General features: G+C 39.9%; 1 protein-coding gene across 26 annotated transcripts in view; it reads right to left on the reverse strand.

Moving 5' to 3' along the window:
* The window catches only part of HNRNPC (heterogeneous nuclear ribonucleoprotein C), a 53,197-nt gene extending 52,868 nt beyond the window's left edge, over positions 1 to 329 (reverse strand). For 22 of the 26 annotated variants that reach the window (XM_026489940.4, XM_026489945.4, XM_026489944.4 and 19 more), the window contains exon 1: positions 159 to 300. The gene's annotated coding sequence lies outside the window, so the exon portion shown is untranslated. Of the gene's footprint in view, positions 1 to 158 lie in introns of all 26 variants that reach the window. The other 4 variants (XM_048217765.2, XM_048217706.2, XM_026489936.4 and 1 more) reach the window with 3 other exon arrangements.
* Between the last annotated feature and the right edge of the window lie 5,671 nt (positions 330 to 6,000).

The following is a 6,000-nucleotide window of genomic DNA, read 5'->3' on the forward strand; positions in this document are numbered from 1 at the left end:
AAATCTCTCCCGCATAAAACCTAATGCCCCAACGCAAAGAGAATAAATGGAGGCCTGGTTACTCTACCGAGGGTAGGGTTCCCTCGTCTTCTCTCCCACACCCCCTCGCGCTCGCCGAGGAACCCAGCGCCTGCCCTGCTTCTGCCCCCTCCACTTACCAGGAGGGGGAAGGGAGAAGAGATTCGATTCTGAATCTCCTACTCCCGGGTTCTACGTGGAGAAGTCAACTGCTGCTCGAGGTCGACAACGCGGCCGCACAGCTCAGCCTTCGTCTCTTCACAAAATGGCCCCCGAGTCTCCTCTGCCGCCGAGGCGAAGGCCTAGCCCCCGCCCCGCTCCCGAGAATTGTGCTATTGGCTGCGACTTTTCTCGCTCCGGCTTCTAATTAGACAGTTCTACCGCTCTTCACAATTCTGCCCAATCACAATCAGTAGTGGGTTAGACTATGCAAGAGAATTTCCACATGCGTGAGAGAAACTAGTTTGTAAATGGTTACTTTTCCTGTCATTTATCACGTGAGACGTGCTTATTGGTCACTCTACCTGACGAAGCGCTGGGTGGTAACTCGCCTTTGTATCGCGCACCGCTTCACATCCGGGTATCCGGGAGGTCTGATTGGCGGCTGTATTCTCCTATCCCCGCTCCCTACAGCGCCTAGCAGAAGACCCGCCCAGATCTCAGAATTCCCGCGGCGCGGGGGCGGGGAAGGATTGAGGGATTTTGTTAGGTAGCCGGCTCGCGGGATCTGTCCTAGCACAGGGCCTAGGAAAAAGCTGACGCGCTTAGTGAATCCTCCACCCAATGTAGCTAAAGAGAGGACTTTTCTTAGAGAGGGGAGGGAGCAGTGAAGACCGGGCTGCAGAAAACTGACCAACTTTACAGTTTCTCCGACCCTACATCCCCTCTCTGTTCTAGACTCAAATGTCAGCTCCCTCCTGGACAGCTCCACTTGTCAGCCTCTCAAGCCCTTCTTCAGACAACGCGTATCTCACCCAAACCAAAGGACTTCCTTATTCCTTTCCACTGCAAGAAGTAAAGGAAGTCTAAAGCGCTGGCCTGGAATACTACGGCCACCTTTTGGCCTCAAGTCATCCTGCTGATACCCTACATGCCAACCAAATTGGCTTACCCCTCTGTCTATACACACACACACACACACACACACACACACACACACACACGCTGCCCGAAATGGCCTACCATCTACCGGGTGGGGTCACCGCCTGCCCAGTCCCTCAGGTTATATTGTAGCAGCCCTGAACGCAATAAAAAATAGGTCCAGCTCTTCTAAGGAGGGGGATTCCTTTGTGCCTTTAAGGAAAGAAGATGCGGAACACCTGATAATGTGATTACATCTGTATCCATTGTAAGAGGTAAAGATATGTGTGAATGCAGTTTTATGCATTAGTTTCGAATTCTGAATTGCAGAGATTCACAACGAAGCTGTTATCTGTCAAATGACAAAACAAACAATTTCATAATTAGCTTAATGTCCTTCCTTCAAGGGAAAACAAACCACCGATTGGGAGAATACAGGGCCTCAGAAGCGATGGAGTCCTCTACCAGAGGGCGTTTGGGCAACAGCGGCTTTTACATAGCATTAGACTCAGCGACTCAGAAACAGGGCTGGAGCTGCATATCTGACCTTATTTAGAAAGGTCAAGGAGCAAGGAAATAAGTTTGGATCCCATCGTTGACTTGGCTTTTGGGGATTGGCTGACAGTATATACAGTATTTCCGGTCAAGAAGAATTTAAAGGAAGGCCAAAGTTTGGTTTCCAGACGTGACACCTGGCAGGAGGGACTCCATTTTGGACCCGAATATTTACTTCAACGTACCTCTGGGGAGCGGACCTTTTACCATTTTAAGTGGTATGCCTTTTTATACTGCTAAAATTTTTTTGCCATATGCATGTATTGCTTTTAAGCTAACTTGAAAAGTAAAAACAAAAGCATGTAAAAAATTACCGAAATACTGATAGTGGTTCTCTGTGGGAGAATTACAGGTGCTTTTTGTTTTTTTGGGGTTTTGTTTTTGGTGTTGGTGATTTTTATTTTGTTTTGGTTTTTTGCTTGTGCTTTTCTGTATTTTCCAAATTGTTAACTTTGAACAAGTAATCATCCTCCGAGTGCTTAATGCCTCAGCTCAATTGCCACATTGCATTGGAAACTCACAGCTCTGGTTAATTTTACACTCATTTCTCCTCCTGGATGGTAAGGTTTTTTTAAAAAATGTTTATTATTGAAGTATAATTGACAGTGTTATATTCGTTTCAGGTGCACAACCTAGTGATTCGACAGTTCTATATATTATGCTATGCTAACCACCCACAATAAGTGTAGTTACCGTACAATCTTATAATATTATAGGCTGTATTCACTTCTGTACTTTTCAAATCTGTAGCTTCTTTCTTTTATAGCCGGAAGTCTGTACCTCTTAATCCCTTCCTCCGCATTTCACCTATCCCACCCACTCTCTCCCCCTCTGGCAACCACCAGTTCCCTGTATTTATGAGTCTGTTTCTGATTTTTTTTTTATTTTTTAGATTCCACAAATAAGTGAAATCGTATGGCATTTGCCTTCTCTGTCTGATGTATATCACATAGCATAATACCTTCCAGGCCCATTCATGTTGTAAATGGCAAGATCTCATTCTTTTTAATGGCTTAGAAATATTCCATTGTGTGTATATAAAGATATATATCTAAGACATATATTAAGATATATATCTAAGATATATGTATCTCATTTTTATCCATTTAACTATTGATGAACACTTAAGTTGCTTCCATATCTTGGCCATTATAAATAATGCTGCAATAAATATAGGAGTGCATATATCTTTTCCGATTAGTGTTTTCATTTTCTCTGGGTAAATAGCCAGTGGTGGAATCCCTGGATCATAAGGTATTTCTATTTTTAATTTTTTAAGGTACAGGCATACTCTTTTCCACAGTGATTGCACCAAAAATTTACATTCCCTGCCCTCCCCAAATTTACATTTCCCCCATCAGGCCACAAGGGTTCCTTTTTCTTCACATTCCCACCAACATTTCTTTATTTATGGTGTTTTTTATTTTAGTCATTCTGACAGGTGTGAGGTGATCTCTCATTGTGGTTTTGATTTGTTTCCTTGATGATTAGTGATGTTGGGCATCTTTTCATGTCTGTTGGCCATCTGTATGTCTTTGGAAAAATGTCTATTTAGGTCCCACTTTTAATAGGATTATTTGTTTTTTAGTGTTGAGCTGTATAAGTGTTTCTTGTTTGTTAATTAAGTAGGCTCCGTGACCAATAAGGGGCTTGAATTCATTAACCTGAGATCAAGAGTCACGTGCTCTACCGCCTGAGCCAGCAAGGCATGCTGCTGTATTCTTTATGTATTTTGAATATCAACTCCTTATTGGATATATGTTTTGCAAATGTCTCCTCCCATTCAGTAGGTTGCCTTTTCCTTTTGTTGATGGTTTCCTTTGCTGTGGAAAAGTTTTTTATTTTGGTGTAGTTTCAATAGTTTATTTTTGCTTTTGTTTCCCTTGTCTGAGGAGACATTATCCATAAATATTTTGCTCAAACTGATGTCAAAGAGATTACTGTCTGTATTTTCTTTAGGAGTTTTACGGTTCCAGGTCTCACATTTATGTCATTAATCCATTTTAGTTTGTTTTTGTGTAAGTAAAGTGTAAGTGGTCCCATTTCATTCTTTTGCATGTAGCTGTCCAGTTTTCCTAATACCATTTATTGAAGAGACTGTTTTTTCCCCATTATATGTTCTTGCCTCCTTTGTCATAGACTAATTGACCATGAAAGTGTGGAATTACTGCTGGGTTTTCTATTCTGTTCAATTTTTCTATGCGTCTATAACATATTTTTTCAATTGCTCTATCTTTGTAGTATATCTTGAAATCTCAAATAGTGATACCTAGTTTTGTTCTTCTTTCTCCAGATTGCCTTGGCTCCTTAGGATCTCTTATGGATTATTTGTTCTAGTTCTGTGAAAAATACTAATAGTATTTTGACAGGGATTGCATTAAATCTGTAGATTGCTTTAGCTAGTATGAACATTTTAGTAATAGTAATTCTTCCAATCCATGATCATGGCATAAATTTCCATTTGTTTATGTCTTCAATTTCTTTCATCAGTCTCATAGTTTTCAGAGTATAGGTCTTTCACCTCCTTGGGTAACTTTATTCCTAGGTATTTTATTCTTTTTGATGTAATTGTAAATAAGATTGTTAATTTCCCTTTCGGCTAGTTCATTATTAGTGCACAGAAACGCAACAGATTTCTGTATATTAATTTAGTGTCCTGAAGTTTTACTGAATTTATTTATTCTAACAGGGTTTTTTTTTGTTTTGTTTTTTGTTTTTGGTGAAGTCTTTAGGGTTTTCTCTATGTACTCTGCATATGTCATCTGCAAATAGTGACAGTTTTATTTTTTCCTTACAAATTTGGATGCCTTTTGTTTCTTGTCTGATTATTGCAGCTAGGACTTCCAGTACAATGTTGAACAAAAATGGCAAGAATTGACATTCTTGTCTTGTTCTAATCTTAGGGGAAAATTTTTCAGTTTTTCAGCATTGAGTATGATGTTAACTGTGGTTTTGTCAAATATGGCCTTTATTATTTTTAGGTATGTTCCCTCTAAATCCACTTTGTTGAGAGTTTTTTTTTTTTATCATGAATGGATGCTGAATTTTTTTTTTTTAAAGGAATTTATTTATTTATTTGACAGAGGCAGCCAGCGAGAGAGGGAACACAAGCAGGGGGAGTGGGAGAGGAAGAAGCAGGCTCCCAGAGGAGGAGCCTGATGTGGGGCTCGATCCCAGAATGTTGGGATCACGCCCTGAGACGAAGGCAGACGCTTAATGACTGCGCCACCCAGGCGCCCCTGGATGCTGAATTTTGTCAAATGTTTTTTGTACATCTATTGAGATCATCCTATTGTTTTTATCCTTCATTTTGTTGTGATGTATCATGTTGATTTGTGGATTTTTTAAAAATATTTATTTTAGTGAGGGGATGCACATGGCTAGGTGGGGGAGGGGAGGCGAGGCGCAGAGAGAGAGAGAGAGAGAAACTTAAGCAGATTCCTCATTGAGCACAGAGCCCCACATGGGGCTAGATCTCAGGGCCCTGAGATCATGACTTGAGCCAAAACGAAGTCTGACGCTTAACCAACTATGCCACCCAGGTGCTCCCCGATTTGTGGATATTGAACCATCCTTGTATCCCTGGAATAAATCCCGCTTGATTGTGGTGAATGATTTTTTTTTAATGTATTGTTGAATTTGGTTGCTAATATTTTGTGGATAGTTTTTGCGTGTATGTTCATCGGGGATATTGGCCTGTAATTTTTTCTCTTGTGATGTCTTTCTCTGGTTTTGGTCTCAGGGTAATGCTGGCCTCATAGAATGAATCTGGACATTTTTCTTCCTCTTCTATTTTTTGGGGATAGTTTGAGAAGAATAGGTATTAACTCTTCTTTAAATGTTTGGTAGAGTTCACCTGTGAAGCCATCTGGTCCTGGACTTTTGGTTTGGGGGAGGTTTTTGACTACTGATTCAATTTCATTACTAGTAATCCATCTGTTCAGATTTTCTATTTTTTTTTCCTGATTCAGTTTTGCAAAATTTATGTTTCAAGGAATTTATCCATTTCTTCTAGGTTGTGCAGTTTTTCGCATATAAGTTTTTGTAGTTGTTGCTTGTAATCCTTTGTAATTCTGTGGTGTCAGTTGTTGCTTCTCCTCTTTAAAACCTGATTTTATTTATTTGAGTCCTACCTCTTTTTTTCTTGATGAGTCTGGCTAAGTGTTCATCAATTTTGTTTATCTTTTCAAAGAACCAGCTATTGGTTTCAGTCTCTATTTCATTTATTTCCACCTTGATCTTTACTATTTTCTTCCTTGTACTAACTCTGGGCTTTGTTTGCTTTGGATGATAAGTTTTTTGATGGCAGAGTTTAATTCTTTTTTTTTTTTTTTAAGATTTTATTTA

The sequence above is a fragment of the Ursus arctos genome, unplaced genomic scaffold (assembly GCF_023065955.2).
Source record: "Ursus arctos isolate Adak ecotype North America unplaced genomic scaffold, UrsArc2.0 scaffold_37, whole genome shotgun sequence".
Taxonomy (NCBI): Eukaryota; Metazoa; Chordata; class Mammalia; order Carnivora; family Ursidae; genus Ursus; species Ursus arctos.